Genomic DNA, 19006 nt, shown 5'->3' on the forward strand with positions numbered 1-19006 from the left:
GTGGAAGTTGGAAAATCAAGCAATATTAAGATCACGCTATGATGGGCTCACAAGGAGATGCTGCCTGCCTATTTCTTTGCATCCGTTTAAATAATCAGTCTTCCACAGATAAAGATAAATAAGGTAAACATGGGACAAAAATACAAATCTATGCCTGAATACCAACAAGAAAATAAGAGCTTAGAAATTTTAAAGAAAAGTAAAGATGGGAGTCAAGAAGATGCATTGCACTGCAAGTACTGGAGCATCGAGGTCAGTGCTTGCACTGATAATAAAGGAGCGTGTCGAAAGCAAATGATAGAAGAAGCTGACAGAATAAAGTGAGCTTCGGGATAAACAGTCAGTATCAGGAGCTTTCACCGGGGTTTTAATGAAAGAGAGAACTCAGCATAATTGTGTCAATGAAATTGTGTGTGCTCTTTGCTTTGCTGGACAGCCACGGTTAATTGCAGAGGGACCTACTGGTGACTTTATGTAACAATACTGTCCAGCAGCAAAACCCCTTTCTAATGCAGACAATCTCACTAGTAAGTATCTGAAAGAAAATGATGATGCTTTAGTATCTAAACCATGGAATGAATTGATGGAAATGTGGTGTCTAGTCTAATTTTTGATGAGTCTCCTGATGCTTTGGACTGTCTGATTCTTGGCCTTTTGTTTTTGTTTTTTGATATCAAAGAGAATAAATCTGCATTATTTTGTGCTGATGTGATATTCATCCCCTCTGCTGACAGCCATTTTGTTGATGCAGTAATAACTGACATGTTTGAGATGTACCAGCTAACATGGGAAAATGTGGCCACAACTATCATGCATTCTGCTTCATACATGGCTAAGTTTGCACGGGAGATTAAACTCAATCAGAAACTGGAATTGCTACATATTACCTGTCCTGCTCATCTAATTAACATTGTTGTCAGTAGCTACTGGTACAGAAGAAATGAAAGACATGAAATCTTGCCTTGTTGGCTTCTGGGCCATTTTCAAGCACAAGAACAAGTTAAAGGCTTTGTTTTACACAGTGCTAAACGAGTGCATAGTCGATTACCTACCTGTCCTGTTGATCCACACGGGTGGATGAGCTTGTGCCTCGCTGCCTGTCATGTAAATAACACATGGACTGTGCTAATGCATCTCCTAGATCATCCTGAGTTTGTTGACTCTTAAGCAGAACTTTTCAAGAGACTGGAAAGTAACTAAAATGAGTGCCCGATTCTGCACATCAAGGTAATGTTCATTGCTGAAAACTTGGAATCACTGTGACAAAGAAAACACTGGATTTTTTTCTGACTACTGCCAACACATTTGCCAATACAGACATTTACCGGATCCTAACAACCAAAATCTCAGTTGAATTGAGCACAAAAGCTGCAGGAGAAACATACGGCGAGAAAACCCAGTTGTTTCTGGAAATCTTTCTTACCCCAGAACACAAGAGAACAAAAAAAGCATTCAAAACCTTCAATGCAATGCTCAGTGGGAAATGGGAGAGGACTGTGGCTTGTAATCTGAACCCTGAAGTGTTTGGTGCCAAAGATTTGTTTTTGGAATGTCATCCAGGTGTTGCACCCTTTCTTCAAGGTGAATTTGGCAGCAGACTACGACCGTGATGCCAGAATGTTTCAACCATTTGCCACTAAAAATGAAATACCAAATCTGAAAGGGGAATTTACTACTTACATGAACATGCCTAACCCTGACAATGTGAAAGCGGATATGCTGACTTTTTGGAACAGTCTTTAAGATACGCTTCCCAGCTTCAGCACAGTGGCATGGGTGAGCTGTGAGTGTAGCCCCTGAATCTATTGATGCAGAGCACTTATTTTCAAAGTTGGGCTGCCTCCAAGACAACAAGAGGCTCAACATGAGTGAGGATATTTTGAAGAAAATTATGTGAGCGTACGCAAATAAGGATTTCTGGAAAAATCTGAGCGAGACAAAAAATACCTTTTGTACATAAACAAACAAGTTTGTTACACTGTAGTAAAATCTATATTATGAAAGTATTTTCTTTTTCCCCTGATTTTTCCCAATTTTTTTAAAAATTATTTTTAAACTTTGTTTTCCAAACATTAAAACCAGGATTAAATCAAACAGTGAAAAATTCCAAGATTTTTTTTTTTTAAACAAATAAAATCCGAAAACACGGAACACTAATCCTAACTGTAATAGGACTTTGTGACCTGTGCGCCTCAGGCCAGGAGTCCCTTCCGCATATGTGTAGATCCACAAAGGTCACACAGCAGACACCGTGATTGACAGCCCCTAGGCTGCCCTCACTCTACTGGCCCAATGCTGTTAGCACAGCTTACCCTGTTATCTATCAATAGATTGAAAGTGGTAGAAAACTTTTATAGAACTTCATTTGATGTAACTTTGCCATTTAATTGGATGAGGGTAATGGGGGCCACAGAGCCACTGGCATGGTGAGGGAGACAGCAGTATGTGAGGAAGAGGATATGGGGGACACACCTTCCACTGGCAACCCCACCAGCCCAATACAAGCAGCCAACAAGCTGGAGAGTTCGAAAATAGGTAACGCTCTGGTTCCTAGAGCCCTATCAGACTGTCTTAGAGCTTAAATCTTGGCCTCACTGAAGGGCACAGCTCATGTGGATTTCAGTGGAACCAGAATTTGTCTCCATACCCCACATGTCCCTACCCTTTTCCTTCTGGTATTTTCTGCTCTCACTATGAGGTGGACCACCTGTCTTTCTTCAGTCACACTGGGGAAGCACAGAACAGATGAAACAGAAAGGACTGGAGTCCAGTGCAACAGTATCCAGGGGAAGCTGGTGGCATCTGAAGCTGGGGAGGCAAACTTGACATGGGGCTGCTGCCTTCTGAGGGCTGAGTTCTTTTCCCTCTGTTGTGTTTCCTATTTTTCTCCTGTGCGGGTTTGGTTAGCCATCTGATGAGCTATCCTGTGGATTGGGTGCTTCTCAGAGGGTCATGGTGTACTATGTCCTCTTCTCCTTTCTATCAGGACTATAATGAGGAAGCCATGAGGGTATCCTGGCTTTAATCCCAAAGGAGGAAAACTGTGAAATTTTTTCCACGGGTCTTGAAGGACTAAATATGTCCAGAGTCCAGAACTATATAATAATTAACGAAAAACTAATCTAGAACTATTGGTCACTATTATTCTTATTTACCACTTGTTTATAGGAGCACCCATGATATATCGGGTACTTTCTGGACATTCAGGAATTGACATTCCTTATCCTGAGGAGAGCACAGTCTAAAGACAGAAGTGTAGATGGATGTAAGTGGAAAGGGAACAACAAATAGGTGGGTTTTTTTGTTTACACAAATCAACCAGTTCCATTGTAAGAACTTGCCATTTCGGTGACAGCATATGACTTATGATGTATTCTGTAAAAGGGAAATGCATTTCAGGAAGAAAGAAAATGTCCGGAAAGGACTGTCCTATTTGTCTTCTACAGGGGCCTCTCCCAGTTTAGTAATGATTGCGTTATCTAGTTGCACTGTCAAATAAGTACAGTTTTATGGAACCTGTCCAAAGTAATTGTGAATAAGTATATTTTGAGTTTAAAAAACAAAACAAAACTGAATTGTGTTGTGAGTTGGGCAAAACCTTGTTGTGAGTTGAATTAAAAACCCATTGAGACTGATAGTTGTGAACTCACCCATCAGTTAATATAACTAAGCATAAGTCCCCCACGTAAGATAAAAGGAATGTGTGAATCCATCTAGGAGTTTTTTGGCTGAGTATTGATTTTGGAAAGTCTGTGGGAAGGCAGAAGAAACCAAAAATTGAAAAAGACGAGAACAAAGAGAGGCAGAGGGAAAAAGCAAGACAGCCAAGCAGTAGCCTGAAAACACAGTAGCCTGGAAAAAGCTATAGAGAGCTTTGGGGTCTGTTGGCTAAAGAGGCTTGGGGCTGTAAACTAAAATGATTCCTTTTATTCTTGGTGGTTCTTGCATTTGTACATTCCTTGTAAATAATTAAGATTGTGTCAGAGGAAGTACCAGGCTCCATCAACTTCTCTTTCAAACTGGAACATACTCAGAGCCCTGAACTTTGACTAGCTGCTACAGTCAGAAAGGGGCAACGGTATATACTTGTTCTCATCAGCTTTGAGAGCTAAGTTGTTGAGGTTTTGTATTTACAAGTATAATTTTAGTTTGAGTTCTTTATCATTTGGGTTGTCTGGTGTGCGTATCAGGGCAAATTTTTGCCCCATGACTTACGGTTTTTATGATGGAGGAGTTCTATATATGTAAGACTAATTATGTAGAGAAGAATAAACCAAAGGGCTAGCATTTGAAGGATGACAGTGATGTAATTTATCAGTTTGTGTGATAAATTAGCCCATACCTTAGTAAGACCACAGCATGGTTTGTCAGAGACTGGGATGTGGGTGGTTGGGCCTAATGAGCAGGAGTCAGGGCTTGTGATTAGTGCTGGGTTACCTGGAGTGAGGCAAGGCTGTAGCCAAGGAATGACCGAATGTAGCCATGGGCAAATGCTTTGGGCAGCCATTGAACTGCTGCTACAGCTGGGCTTAAGAGCTGGTCTGCTGAGTCTTCCTACCAATCAGGTGGTGTAGCCAGTCAGGCAACCTACTGTAAGCCAGCTGTGCTCATGAGATAGCCTTGAGACTGGCTCTCTGCAGGCCCTGATACCTGATAATTAAGCCAATATGTTTTTAATTCTATGTTAATACTTATGGAGGAGATTAAAGTTCTAGTTGCAGTTCCAATCCAAGCCTCTATTGTCAAGCTTTGTTTTGGCTACTGAAACTTTTTCCTCATTGACACTGAGCTTCTCTTTACCTGTGAATTGTTTTACATACTTGATTGCAAAGAAGGTAGTTGTGTTTTCTTCATGGCTGTACTACAGAAAATTTAGTTTAACACTGTCATGTTGACAGACATGTGGTTGTAGTGTTGCCTGAAAATGGGAACATCAGTGCAACAGCTAAAACCTTGTTTATGCGAGAAAAATTTGGCATGCTAACCACTGGATGGGCCCTAAGCATGCCTACAATACACTAAGTGTTCACACACACATTGCTCTCAACAGTGCACAGACAATTGAACCACTGTGTGGCTTGCACTTGCTCTGAGCCAGATAGTCACAGGGGCAGATGTTACTGTATGTGTTAATCAGTTTATTTGGAAAAGTGGACAGAAGATGAGACGGAAAACTTGCAGGTGATGCACACGTACTGAGGTGAAGATGAGGGAGAACTGTGTGGGACTTCAGAGGGTCGTAACAAATCTAGGGGAATGGGCAGGAAAAAGACAAGAAACTGAGTATTGACATATATAAAATAATACTCCTATGTGGTGTTGGATTCTAATTGAACTCTTAGCACTTAAGGAAGATATCTTAGTGTCCTAGTGAATTGTTCAGTGAAAACCTCTGCCCAGTGGTTGCAAAAGAAACAGTGTTCAGATGTGAAAGGGAACTGTACCAGGCGTCTGTAGCACTGTTCCAAGACCTCTTTTCTGAACCAGAGTATCGGGAGATTGCTGAGAGAACAGGCAAGCAAGTTTTGGAGAATGACAACTGAAGAGATGAGGGAACCTCCTCTGTCCAAGGTGCATTACTGTGTGTGTTTTTTTTTTTTTTTTATTGTTTTAAACTTTGTTTGCATATTTGGGGACTGCTGAACTAGTTTTCCGGGTATGAACTCTGTTACTGTTGTGAAATGGGGGATGCAGCCTCAGTGAAGGTGAAAATTCCCTCTCCTCCATTGCTGGAGCAGACTAATAGCTGAATTATCCAGAATACAGTGCTCAGTGGTTGGCTGAGCTGTGCTGTGTGGCTGGACTCAAAATGGCAGACAAGTGCAGATAAGTTTTTAAAAAGTTACTAAACCACAGAAATATTGAAAAGGGCAAAGCAGGATTATGAACACCATGGCCCCAGCATGTACAATATAATGTAGCTGTTGGCTTGTTTCGCTCTGCTGCGCAGCCTGACTGGGGCACTTACGTGATGGCAGTTACATTTCATTATCCATGAAACACTGGCATAATTATTAGAATGCAGTTTGCTGTAAAGCAGTTTCAGGCAAAAACGGTGGAACCTTGATTTTCTCCAGGCCCCATGTATCAAACCAGCCAATTCAAGGAAGCAGTCTTAATGGAGGTAACAGATTGTTTTAGTTCTGATTCTTTCCCCTTCCCCCCACTTGTGGGAGAGTAGTCATAACAAATCCCTGATAAAATCACTTCTCTAGCTCGGTGATTTATATTTTTTGGGGGAATGGGAAGTTGTGCAAACTTCCTCACATCCTTGTGGAAACTAGCTATCTCTCTCCAGGTCCATAGTGTGCCCTGTGTTATCAGGGAGTGACTCTAGAGCAAATTTCTCTTCAGTTGCTCAAATTGGGCTTTCCTTTCCTTTTGCAGGAGTCCTCAGTAGCTAGAGGTTTTTTAGCCTGTTTTTAGTTATCCAGTATTAGTCCCTTTGAATTAAGCTGCTGGCATAAGAGATCCTGTAGGAACTCTTAAGAGTGCCTGCAGAACCAAAGGCAAATTGCACTATTCTATCTGTTTACATACCTAGTGCATGCAGCACTGACCTTGGGTCACACTCTCGTCTGTCCAGTGCTGCATAAATTGCAGCAGGCCTCTGACTGACACTCCTAAACATCTCTTCCTTGCTTTCACAATTGTTGTGCAGAATACCACAGGCAGATAGTCAGACTGAAGATTCTGCTGTCATTGTTTGTCTGGTCCCAAATGCATACTCCATCACCGTCCTGCACCTGACGTCCGTAGCTGAACTGCTGTCTGTTGGTGTTTGTATAGTCAGGGCAGTGCTGCATAACTCAGGCGAGCAGTGAGTGTGCAGTCTTTGGGAATTATTTAGTGGATGGTGACTCCATTATAATTAGTTATTGGGAATGCTTGTAGTTAGGTTTTTTTTTTAACACTTTGTTATAAACCCCTATTTTATTTGCTTATGACTTTTTGATAAACTTCAATCATTGGGCTTGAAAGTTTCTATGGCTAGCTACGCTCTGCCTTGGGCTGAATTATCTAATGCAGTTCAGTTGTTTGAGAATGAAGCTAGGGGGAAAAGTACATAGTCTTGCCAGTGTTAATTATTTTCCCCCAGCAGTTTCTTTGAAGAGATTTAGTATACAGTATTAAGAGTTTGGAGGAGGAGCTTGAAATTTGGAAGGGAGATGATGATATTGCGGTCAGTGATATGCCTTTTGCTGTCCTCCCAAAAATCCACCCAAATTTGCCCAAGTTGTACGCTTCTGAACATTGTTATTTGCAGATGCTCAGTATAGCTCACTAGATGCTTGCTGCCAAAATCTCCGATTCCATCTGCACTGATCATACTTCAGCCCTACAGAGCTCTCTTTGTCATTTGTACTGAGTATGCTGTCAGGCACAGAACTAACATTCTGGAGAGGGAGATGATAGAGCAGCAGCAGCTGCTATACTCTCTCTCCCTTGGCCTAGAGGCACGTGTGCTGGGCTCAGCTCCTCCACTGACTAGTATTAATTCTGTGACCTTCTGAGATCTTATTATGGAGCAAGGCCTCATACCCCTAACTTAGCCTGCAGGTGAGCATCATTTCCCTAATTTTAAAGGTGGGAGATAAGAGGTTGAACAAGGTCACTTCTGGCAGAGCTGGAAATATAATTCAAGGGCCAGGTTCTGTGCTTTTCAGATGGCTTTTATGCACATTTGCACTTCCTAGATTCTGAGCTGCTTCACTGCTTGATGTGGTTCTTGGTGTCTGTGTATATGATTACATACTATTTGTCATACAGGATGGATCATGAACAAGACAGAGGATAGCAAGAAGAGAGGCAATTCTGGACTGGGACCCAGGAGACTGTTGGGTTTTATTCCTGATTGCCGCAGGCTGGAGATTCCCTAAAAAGTCTGATATAGGCACAGCTTAAGTGTATAGAAAATAGGAAAGTGTCTTCTTTCTCTAAGCAAGAAAGTAATTTGCAAAGGAATCAGAATGGTGGAAGAGAGTCGGTTATTTATCATCAAAGGAATGGAGTGGTTGTGTTAGTTTGAGGGATGCAATAGTTTTCTCTTTATTTTTACTATGGGTATGTCTTCACTACCCGCCGAATCGGTGGGCAGTGATCGATCCAGCAAGGATTGATTTATTGTGTGTAGTCTAGACGCGTTAAATTGATCCCCAAGTGCTCTCCCATAGACTCCTGTACTCCAGCGCCGTGAGAGGTGCAGGCAGAGGTGATGGGGGAGCGGCAGCAGTCAACTCACTGCGGTGAAGACGCCATGGTAAATTGACCTAAGTACGTTGACTTCAGCTACGTTATTCATATAGCTGAAGTTGCGTAACTTAGATCGATTCCCCCTCCCCCCCCAGCCCCCCTCTAGTGTAGACCAGGGCTATGAAAGATCTTTTATGTTCCTTGCTAGGAGTAATTCATTTTGTGCCTTGGCCTTTCTGGTTTTGTCCCTACATTCTTGCACTATTCTTTTGTACTCCTCTTTAGTAATGTCTCTGTTCCCACTTCCTGTAGAATTCCTTTTTGATTTCAGGTCATTAAAGAGCTCCTGTTGGCCTTTTCCTATTCTTTCTATTCTTCCTTCTCATCAGGATAGTTTGCAATTGTGCCTTTACTATTATCTCCTTGGGAAACTGCCAGCTCTCCTGAACTGTGTTTTATCCCTTAGATTTGCTTCCCATGGGAACTTACCTACCAGTTTTAGTCTGCTTTTTTGAAGTCCACTGTCTTTATTCTCTTTGCCCTCACTCCTTCCTTTTCCTAGAATCACAAAATCTATCATTTTATGGTCACTTTCACCCAAATTGCCTTCCACCTTTAGATTCACTACCACTTCCTTCCTGTTGGTCAGAATCAAGTTTAAAATGGCTGTCCCTCTTGTTACTTTCTCTACTCTTTGAAACAGAAAGTTGTCCCCAATACATTCCAACAACTTATTGGAAATTTTGTGTTTCGCCATATTAGTTTTCCAACAGGTGTCTGGATAGTTAAAGTCCCACATTAGCACTAGGTCTTGTGATTTGGACATTTGTTATTTGTTATAGAAATGCCTCATCCATCTCCTCTTTCTGATTAGGTGGTCTATAGTAGAGCCTTTCCAGACCTATTTTTTACTCCTGTTAGCTTACTAAGAGGCTTTCATCTAGTCTGTCTCACCTCCTTTTCGACCTCAGGAAAAGGTGTGTATGTGTATATATATTACTAATATTTTATATATGTAGTAATTTTAGAAAGCTTTATTATTATTATTACTTTGGTAATGTGTGTCACGGACTCACAGGACTCGTGCTCTCTCTTGGCTCCATATGGTCCCTGGAAGGAACCCCCTTCAGTGTGTCAGCCCTTTTTGGAAGTCCTCTTTCCTCCGCCTCCTGAAACCGGACATCTCTGAGCCTTCAGCACACTTGTCTCTTGCCGTGGGCCCCCTTAGTGAGTCCACTTGCTCTGGACCACTAGGGTCTTCACACCCAGAAGAAATAATGCTATCCTGATCTCTAGACTCTGGTGATTCTGAGCCAGTGTAAAACAGAATGGTTTACTGAGCATCTGAACACAGCATAGGATGTTCTCAGGGCTCTCGGGCCCAGCATCCTTCAGCACAGTACATGTAGGCTTCTCCCGCCTCCAGGTGGGCATTGGCTGCTCTCTCTCCCCAGTCCTGAAGCCCCCACCTTCCAGCTGATCATCCTGTATCATCTCCCCCAACAGCTGCTCCCTGTCCTTTGTCTTCCATCCCAGGAAAACAGATAGCTGGGGACCTCTTTTCCGTCCTGTGTCGTCCTGTCCCCTCCCATACCCTCCCCATAGCTGGTTGGGTCCTCTCTCCTCAGCCCTTTGTCGTCCCACTGACCAGAACTGGCTGACTGCTAACCTGGGGTGGGCCTGCTGGTCATCAGGTCATCTCCAGGCAGTTGTCCGAGGGCCGGACTGCCAGGGGAGGTCACACCTGGTCCTTTGTAACAACAAACCCCCTCTCCCACCACTCATTAAACACGCAGCACACAGGGAAACTGAGACACACACACTCATACAAAACACTAAGAAAATCCCCCACTTATGTCACAATGCATCACTCTGATTTCCTTCACTAGTAGTTCTATATTACATTAGTGAAATACAGTAGATAAAAGAACTAGTCTGATTTATATGCACCGTCTGTATATTTTGCTAACAATACTTAAAACAATGTGTAAAAGCTTGGTTCCGTTCTTGAGTACAGTAGGACTTCAGAGTTACAGACACTTTGAGAATGGAAATGGGCTGTAACTGAACGAGACATTACGGACTTCAGCCACAGGGGAGTTGGGGCTGCCGCCGCCAGGGCGTGGGGCTTCTGACCCTGGGGGGTGCTAGGGTGGGGGGCTCAGGGCTTCTGCCCCCTGGGAGCACCAGGGCTCAGGGCTTTAGACCTGGGGAAGCGCTGGAGCTTGGGGCTTCAGCCCTGTGGCTCCGCTCCTGGTTTCAGCCTTGCGGGGGGTGCTGGGACTCAGGGCTTCAGCCCCACGGCTCTGTTCTCTCCTTCAGCCCCGTGGGATGCACTGGGGATGGGGCTTCAGCCCCACGGCTCCGCTCCCAGTCTCAAAGGGGGTGGGGATGGGGGCACTGGGCCTTGGGGCTTTAGCTACGGGGGAGTGCTGGGGCCGAAACTGGTGCTCCCCTCATAGCTAGAGCCCTGGCAACCCTCATGGGGCTGAAGCCAGAAACAGATCTGCAGGGCTCAAGCCCCCAGCCTTGGTGACCCCCTCAAGGCTGAAGCTGGGACTGGAGCTGTGGGGCTGAAGCTCCGAACCCCAGCACTCTCCCAGATCTAAAGCCCTGAGCCCTTGTGCTCCTGATGGTCAGAAGCCTCCAGCTCGCCCTGACTGCCCTCACCCTGGAGCTGCAGCCCCAGCCCCCAACCCGTGTCTGAAGCTGTGATTTTTTCAGGGCTAAAGCCTGAAGCAGTACAGTGTTTGCTGGTTTGTGTGTGTGTGTGAGTGTGTGGCGGGGGAAGGTTGGGTCTCCACTGCTGCCCAATTGATGACTTCCGAAGTCCGTAACTCTGTTTGTACCTTTGAGGTTCTGCTGTATGTGAATCTTTGCTAGGAAGCAGTTATTTCTTAAACCAAGCAATAATTAACTGGTTTGGTTGGTTGGTTGACCTCTGGGAAGAAGGGAGAAATTAACAGATGATAAGAGGTGAGTCAGGCTGTTAGGGGGCTTATTCCTTCACCCACTTACTTCCCTGGTCCTTCTCGCATGAACAGAGAGCAACAATACCCGAAGTCCAAAGATGCAAACAATTCAATGTTTATTGGGGTGAATTTCCAGCAAGCATGATTCTAGTATCCTCCTTCCCAGCTCTGACACCACAGAGCCTTACACCTGTGTCCCTGTTCCCATTCCTGCCCTTAGCCAAACATGATTCCAATTTCCCCAGCCCCATTCCCTGTTCCCATTTCCCCTTTTAGCAAAACATGATTCCAATTTCCTTACCCCCATTCCCTGTTCCCATTTCCCCCACCCCTTAAAGTTAACCTGTCCCCCTTGACTTGACTTGTCTTTTTCACCTCCCTTTCCTGGAGGGCCATAATCTGAGTCTTCTAGTAGCCTGTTTGCTGATCAGATGTATTCATTATTTGCAGCTCCTTTGTGCCCATCAGCTAGGTAATTTGCATTTACACAGAGGCTCACTAGCTTGCTTCTGGATCCAAAGCTGTTAGCAGCTCAGACACTGTCTTAAAAGGGAAACATTTTACTTCCACCAGAGTTCTGATTACTTTCATCTCCTGCTCCAAATCACACAGAGATCTGAAAAAGAAAGCACAACCTATTGTGGCCCCTTTTGGAGCCCTAATAGGATTTTAATTAAGTACCATATTTTGTTTGCATTTCTTTTACCTTCTCTAATAGACACTCCACACGTCCTGGGAAAATGCACATTCCTTCCATATAGTTTAACCTCCATAACATTAGCCATATTAATTTTACACAAGGTGTAACGGCCTTCCCCATGCCCAGAGTTTTCATGCACACCCACCAAAGCAACAATCTGATCCCCCAGAGACACCCCAAGGCTCAGTGTTCCCATCATTCCTCCCCTTTTCCTTTTCTTTTTCCCATTTACACACACACAATTCTCTTTTGCCTAACATCCTTTGCACTGTGATTACTCATTTACACAACTGTACCCCAATTACATTGCCATCTTGTACAACTAGACACAACCAGAGGCAGCCAAGTTAAGTTCCAGTAGAAACCCCTTCCATCCTTTAGTGATTTTGATTACATTACCCAATAGTCAAATGATTTTGATCAGATTCTCTCTCTCTGCCTGCTGCCTGCAGCAGTCCCTTTATAGACCATTTCTGTGGGAAAAGGGCCCATTTTCCCTCAGAATAGCTGTAAAGGCTTCTGTGGACAGAAGCGTAGTGGTGGTAGTAGCCACTCTACCTGACCCCCTTGGAAAATTTAATTACCAAGCCTCCATCCAATGTGACTGCACAGAGTTGCACATACAGTTACATTTATATAACTGGGTTTTATCATTAAACAAAAACTTCCTTCTTGACATCTCACATAAGTATCCAAAGTACCCTCCATTAAAACTTCAGAAAAACAAAAGAGTGTGGAAAGGCAGGTTGCACTTTGAAACCCCCCCTGCCCTTCTTTCTTTCCACTCCCCCAGGATCAAGTCCCAGCTCCAGTCTCTAAAGGTAGTCTGTTAACTCTGCTTTTGACTATAAACCCTTTTGGGCCACATCATCTTTCACTACCCCTAACTAATTTACAACTCTTCAGCAGCCCTTGCTGAAGCAGCACCAAACTTGAAAGATTACTGGCAGCTTCCCATAATGCTGCCCTTACTTCAAACCTCTCACAAGCAGACTGAAGTGCCTCATTTCCCTGGAAGGCATTCAGTCCCCATGGGCAGGGACCTTCTTCCACTACCCCCCCATCCATCTGGGTCCCCTAACACTTCCTCCATTTCCTTTTTAATCTCATCCCAGGTTGACCCCTGCACCTGGTATGGGCCCTGGTTCTTCCTTATCCATTGATCCAAAAAATCCTTTACCCTGGCTTGCCAGAACCCGCAGCTACCATCACGAGAGTTTGCTATACCCCCTACAAGCAGCTGCGCGGACTGTTGGGGAGGGGGACTTACAGGCTGCCACTCACCTATCCGATGCGATGCATCCGAGTCACCGGCACCAAGATGTTAGGGGGCTTATTCCTTCACCCACTTACTTCCCTGGTCCTTCTCGCATGAACAGAGAGCAACAATACCCGAAGTCCAAAGGTGCAAACAATTCGATGTTTATTGGGGTGAACTTCCAACAAGCATGATTCCAGTTTCCTTCCTTAGTATCCTCCTTCCCAGCTCTGACACCACAGAGCCTTACACCTGTGTCCCTGTTCCCATTCCTGCCCTTAGCCAAACATGATTCCAGTTTCCCCAGCCCCATTCCCTGTTCCCATTTCCCCTTTTAGCAAAACATGATTCCAATTTCCTTACTCTGTAATAGCATAGCTACATTGGTTAAGATCTTCTATTAAGATAATATTACCATAGAATGATATGACTACTGATAGCTTGACTATGATATGATCATGACATATTGTGAAATCTTTCCTCAGAGGTGAGAAAGGGGAAGTACAAATTACTACTAACAGAACATATATGCCAAATTGAAATACATTCCAACCCTTTGTAAACTCAGATGGAAAGTTTACAGTAGATTCTGTACTGTGGCGTCCTAGTGCCCTTCAGTTCCTAGTGCCCATGAGACTTCTACACACATTCCCCCACACAACCTAGGGCACTAGGTTGTGTGGGGGAATATGTGTAGAAGTCTCATGTAAAAATTGTATACATTCATTATTCTGGTTCATGTGTCAAAGCAAGTGTGAAATTCAATTGTAAAACAAAGTAGTCTGAGTTTGAACCAATAATATAGAAGGATGAATGGATGTTTTCCCTTTTTGCTTGTCATGCCGATAGAGTGCCTACCAATGGGGTAATAGAACTGTGATGCCTCTGTATCCTGTGCTTTTTTCTTCAGCCTGGTGATTGATTTTTGTTGTGCAATAGTGAACTTAATAGCTGCTACTGCAATTCTATTTAGGTTTGCACTGGGAATGTGTAGGGCTTAAAAAACTTAGTTGTTTTACTCCATGTTTCTCTCTTACCAACTTTTCAAAGCATAGCTTTTGTTGGGATTTTGGAGCTTCTATCAATTAATTCCTTAAGAGAAATCCCTCCCACAGGCTTGGACTGCACTGATCTGGGTCTGGACCATTGTTATGCTTTCTGAAGTCGATCATGCAGGTCACTATCCTAAAATCAGGCCTGTCAACTCAATTAACTACTTAGGCAGGCTTTACCTGTTTAAAAACGAATCAAACTTCCATAAAGCCTTCCTTTATCAAAGGTTAGGTATTTAATGCATGCAAATACATTAAAATGAATTAGATATTTGTAAAGCACTTTAAAGCTTGGAAAGCTCTGTAAGAGTGCAGTGTTAATCCAGGATACTACCTCTGAGTTGAATGTTGGCTTCAAAATGAAATGTTTCAGCTGTTTTTTAAGAAAATGCTTCACAAGTCAACATTTTTCACCTATCACACTACATTAAATCAGACTAGGAAATACTATTGGTGGTTTAGAGATTCTTCATGGCCCTGGAATTGTAGATCTCGAATAATGTCTATGTATGTGCTTAACATAGCATCACTATCACTGTAATATCTGGGTACCTTGGTTTCTTCTAGTATTTCAATAAAAAGTTGAGGAAGCTGACAGACTTGGTGAACAGGCTGAAAATGGAAGAAATATGGGAATTAAAAACAAAACACAAAATAATGGTTAGTTTGGCGCTGTGTTTGAATGATTTGAAGTTGTAGGTTTCAAGGTTTAAAGTTGTAGGTTGCAGTGTTTGAAGATAGAAAATAGAAACATAAGGCCACCTGTGCTTTGGAGCAATGTTAATACAAACAGAAACTCCTTCCAATCACAGTACAGTAGAACCTCAAATTTACGGACACCTCGGGAATGGGGGTTGTCCATAACTCTGAACAAGATGTTATGGACTTCAGCCATGGGGGAGTTGAGCTGCAGCCACGGGGTGTGCGTGCGTGTCTGTCTGGGTGGGATGGGGAGGAATATTAAAGTAGATGGAAGGACCAGATTTGGGTTGAGTTGTATGAAAATTCATTCAGTTATTTGGCTTACTCTTCCTAAGTAACACACAGAGCGAAATGGCTATCCATTCCAATTTTGAGTTACTGAAAACAAATTCCTTGCTTGGAAATTGCGTTTTTGTTGGGAGGGAGGTTTGTCTCTGTTAAATTGTGCTACAAAATAGAATCCATGTTTTAAAAATCTGCAGATGGAACTCCTCTTTTGAAGTTGACTTAGTATTGATTCTGACAGGAAGAACAGAATCTCAAGAATTCATATTAACATACAAGTAACTAGGAGAAATAGGGAACAGGGTAAGAATTCAAAATTGATGTTTTAAAAATGACATACAGACATTTTGGCTACTGAAGCATAGAGTATGGCTTTCTGGTACATAGCTGGAAGGGGTAAAGGAAGTTGTGAAGGCTGCATGTGCCTTTGAGATTTTCACCTATGAGATGGGATTAGATAAAATGTCGCTATGGTTGTATGCTAAATCTAGACCGTAGAAATGTGGCAAAGATGAGCTGCTTTGTGTACCAAAGGAATATAAACTAAAAAAATGACCTGAATATATTTTTAAAAGGAAACTTGATGCATTTCCTGGTATCTTTATTTTGAGATTTATGAATATAAAGCAACATACAGTACCAGTTATAAAACCCTGTAGAAGCAGAAAATTTCCTTTTAATTTGGGAGTTGTGGTGGTACTCTGAGAACTGCTGTAAGTAACAAGCCCTAGGGAGGTCCCGGTTCTGCAGCTTTAGAATAATGTGATTGTTTGTTTGTTTTTTTTTTGATTGTCAGGTATTAAAATATTTTTGCCTGGAAAAATTGAGTAACCTCAAAAGCCCACATTGCAAAAAAGTTGAGCTGAAGTGGAATTGAGAACAGAACCTTCTGATTGTTTTGAAGATCTGTTCCACAGTGTATAGTTAAACAGTGTCTGCGTTCTCTGATGTTCCTAATGATTTAGTGTTTCCATGGACATAACTGTGGGTGATTCATTGCAGTTATTTCTGACTGGCTTGTGTGTTGTGGTTCTAAGTTGTTCAAGGAGTCAATAGCAGAATGTTTTTTCTTTAATTATAGATTTTAGAATTTAAAATTGTCATATCATGACACAAATGAGTATGGACAGCAAAGTTGCCTCCATACAATGGTTTCAGATATTGAAGACTGTCCTTTTTTTTACAAAAGAATGTAATTCCTGCAATGCAGAGTTTTGAATACAAATTATAGTGCTGCCCGCTAAGGTAGATTTGACTTAGTAGTTTTTTCAATAAATACAAGTGTTATGTACTGGATAACGGAATGGGCGAAAGTAGCTTTCCTTTGTACAGGTGGATTTTGCTTCAGCTTCCTAAAATAAGGCAGACATGAAGAATGGGAAGACAGCTTATAATAGCTTTGAAGTGGATATACATGTTTTTGAGGCACCTGTAAGATGTGACTGCAAGTGAACTGATTATAATTTCCCAGACACAAGATAGGTTAGGTAATATCTTTTATGGGACCAACTTCTGTTGACGAGAGACACAAGCTTTTGAGCTTACACAGAATTCTTCTTCAGGTCTGGGAAACGAAGGCCATGTCTATATGAACAGTGCTGCAGCGGCACATCTGGTAAAGACACTGTATGCCGATGGGAGAGAGCTCTCCCCTTGGCATAAAAAAACCACCTCCATGAGCAGCGTAAGTTGTGTCAGCAGGAGAAGGTTTCCTGCTGACATAGTGCTGTGCACACAAGTGCTTATGTTGGTGTCACTTATATCGCTCGGGGTGAAATATTCACACCCCTGAGGAACATAAATTTTGCCGACATAGGCTGTAGTGTAGATATAGCCTAACTCAGGGTTTGTTCTACATATATAGTGCTGCAGTGCTCAGTGAAGACTATCTATGCCGAAAGGAGAAGGTCTGTCAGCGTAGGTACTTCACCTTCAAGAGAGGTGGTAGCTATGTTGACCAGAGAAGCCCTCCCATTGACATGTTCCTGAACATGTATTTAGGAACATAGTTACAATTTGGACTGGTTTTTGGATTGTGGCTAAAATATTTGATTCCCATTTATGGTGCAAGCGCATACTATGTGTTAATTGTGGACTACTATGTTGTAAGCCATTTCCCCCAACGCTTTTTTTTTTTTTTTTTTTTTACAGTGTAGGCAGAGATGTGACACCTGCAGCAATGCTGTAGTTAGATATGTAGTTATGAATGGAAAGCAAGATAAGTTTTTAAAAGCAATGTACACTGAATTCAGGGGGGCCTTGTGTACACAATAAACACAGAATTGAGCCGTAGTGGTTAAATTTTGTTGTGTTCTATTTTTTTGTAATGTAATTTGGTCCTGCTTGTATGGACTGGGCCAAACAATGTTATAACTAGGTTAAAAACAATGCTTGAACTCAGAGACATAGCCCATTGCAAAGCTTTTTAGCCAAGTATTTACTTCAAACTTTTGTCATTAATTTACAATTTCTAGTGACATGTTTGTCTCTTGTGATTGTGTTTTCTTAAATGACAGGTCACCAGATTTGCCAACTATGAGTGAATGTTCGTACTGTTTAACAACCCATAATGTAGCAATATTATGTATATTTTTAAAAAGATTGAAAACAAATGTTGGTTTCTTTGTGATTTATAAAGGTGAATTAATGGACAAAGGGAGTCCTAGAACTGCTTGACCTGAAAGTAAACATTTAAATGACTGTATGGTTTTCCTGTAGGATAGTTATAGTGAGCTAAATCCTGGGGCGGAGTGCTGCTGAAACAGACAAGCAGTTCACCTGTTTTTCAAGATGCTGTCTCTGCTCTCTTTCCTGAGAGTTGCACCAAGAATGACAAACTGTAACTTTTGTTTGTTTTTGTTTGTGGAGAAGTGATGCTGTGGGGTTGCCTCATCTTTGACCAGGAGAGTAGTTTAAGTTGAATAATAGCGTACACTAGGTGTGCCTCTTGGCTCTAATATGTCTGTGGTAATGACATGAAGTAACTTTGAATGTGTTTTAACTTGTTGGATTATGATATGTCAAGCACAAGCTGCTGCACAGCAGAACTGGAAATATTTAATAGGCCTGTAGTTAGGTATAGTATATCCCTGCCTATTGTAAATGGAAGTTTTTGGCCACTCCGTGACTTGCAGTTAGAAAGGCATCGTTTTTGTTAATGTATTGTAAACAGTTCCTTACACTTATTGTATAATATAAATCCAGTTTATTGAAGTTGTTGGAAGGAACAAATACAGACATTTTCTCAGGTTTACTTAAGATTATTTTGTTTGAACAATTGATAGTAATGGATAAAACATCTGAATACAGTTAAGCCTGACTTAGTATACTAATGCTCTGTAGCTAATATATTTTATTCTACATGCCAATTCACGATGACTGGCTGATGAATCAGAATTGGACTGTAAGGACAGAAGATGATAAAGAAGTTCCAAGTTTAATGTGTATTCTGAAAGTTGGTATCCTTGTGTGAGACTTTTAATGTGCTAAGCTTTAAGTATATTAGATAGCCACCATGTTCATTTGAAATAGTGGGGGGCGAGGTGATCGTAATATTCTAGATTGTTTGCATTCGTTAGTGTGTCTCAAAAGGCTTTAGTATGCATTTCAAAAGCCTTCTCTATTGTATGGTCTTTTGTTTTTTAGCTGAATATAACACCCTTTTGAGTTTGAACAGTGTATAAAAAGGAGAGGTTTCAGACAGTGTCTCAAGTACTGTCTGTTAATTCTAGGTTGGCATTCTGAAAATCCACATGTTAATCCTAATGTCATTAGTGTTTTCATGGATAGTGGGATTTTGTGTAGGTTAATTTTTTCTTTTTGAAAATAATTGCAAGTCCAGTAT

At 42.1% G+C, this 19006-nt stretch overlaps 1 protein-coding gene across 3 annotated transcripts in view; it reads left to right on the plus strand.

The window, feature by feature from the left end:
- The window catches only part of SIPA1L1 (signal induced proliferation associated 1 like 1), a 380780-nt gene that overhangs the window by 21694 nt on the left and 340080 nt on the right, over positions 1–19006 (plus strand). For 2 of the 3 annotated variants that reach the window (XM_077818751.1, XM_077818753.1), the window contains exon 2: positions 3169–3291. The exons of the other annotated variant lie outside the window; for it this stretch is intronic. The gene's annotated coding sequence lies outside the window, so the exon portion shown is untranslated. The remainder of the gene's footprint in view (positions 1–3168; positions 3292–19006) is intronic. 3 annotated transcript variants of the gene reach the window in all.

This window comes from Eretmochelys imbricata, chromosome 6, assembly GCF_965152235.1.
Source record: "Eretmochelys imbricata isolate rEreImb1 chromosome 6, rEreImb1.hap1, whole genome shotgun sequence".
NCBI lineage: Eukaryota > Metazoa > Chordata > Testudines > Cheloniidae > Eretmochelys > Eretmochelys imbricata.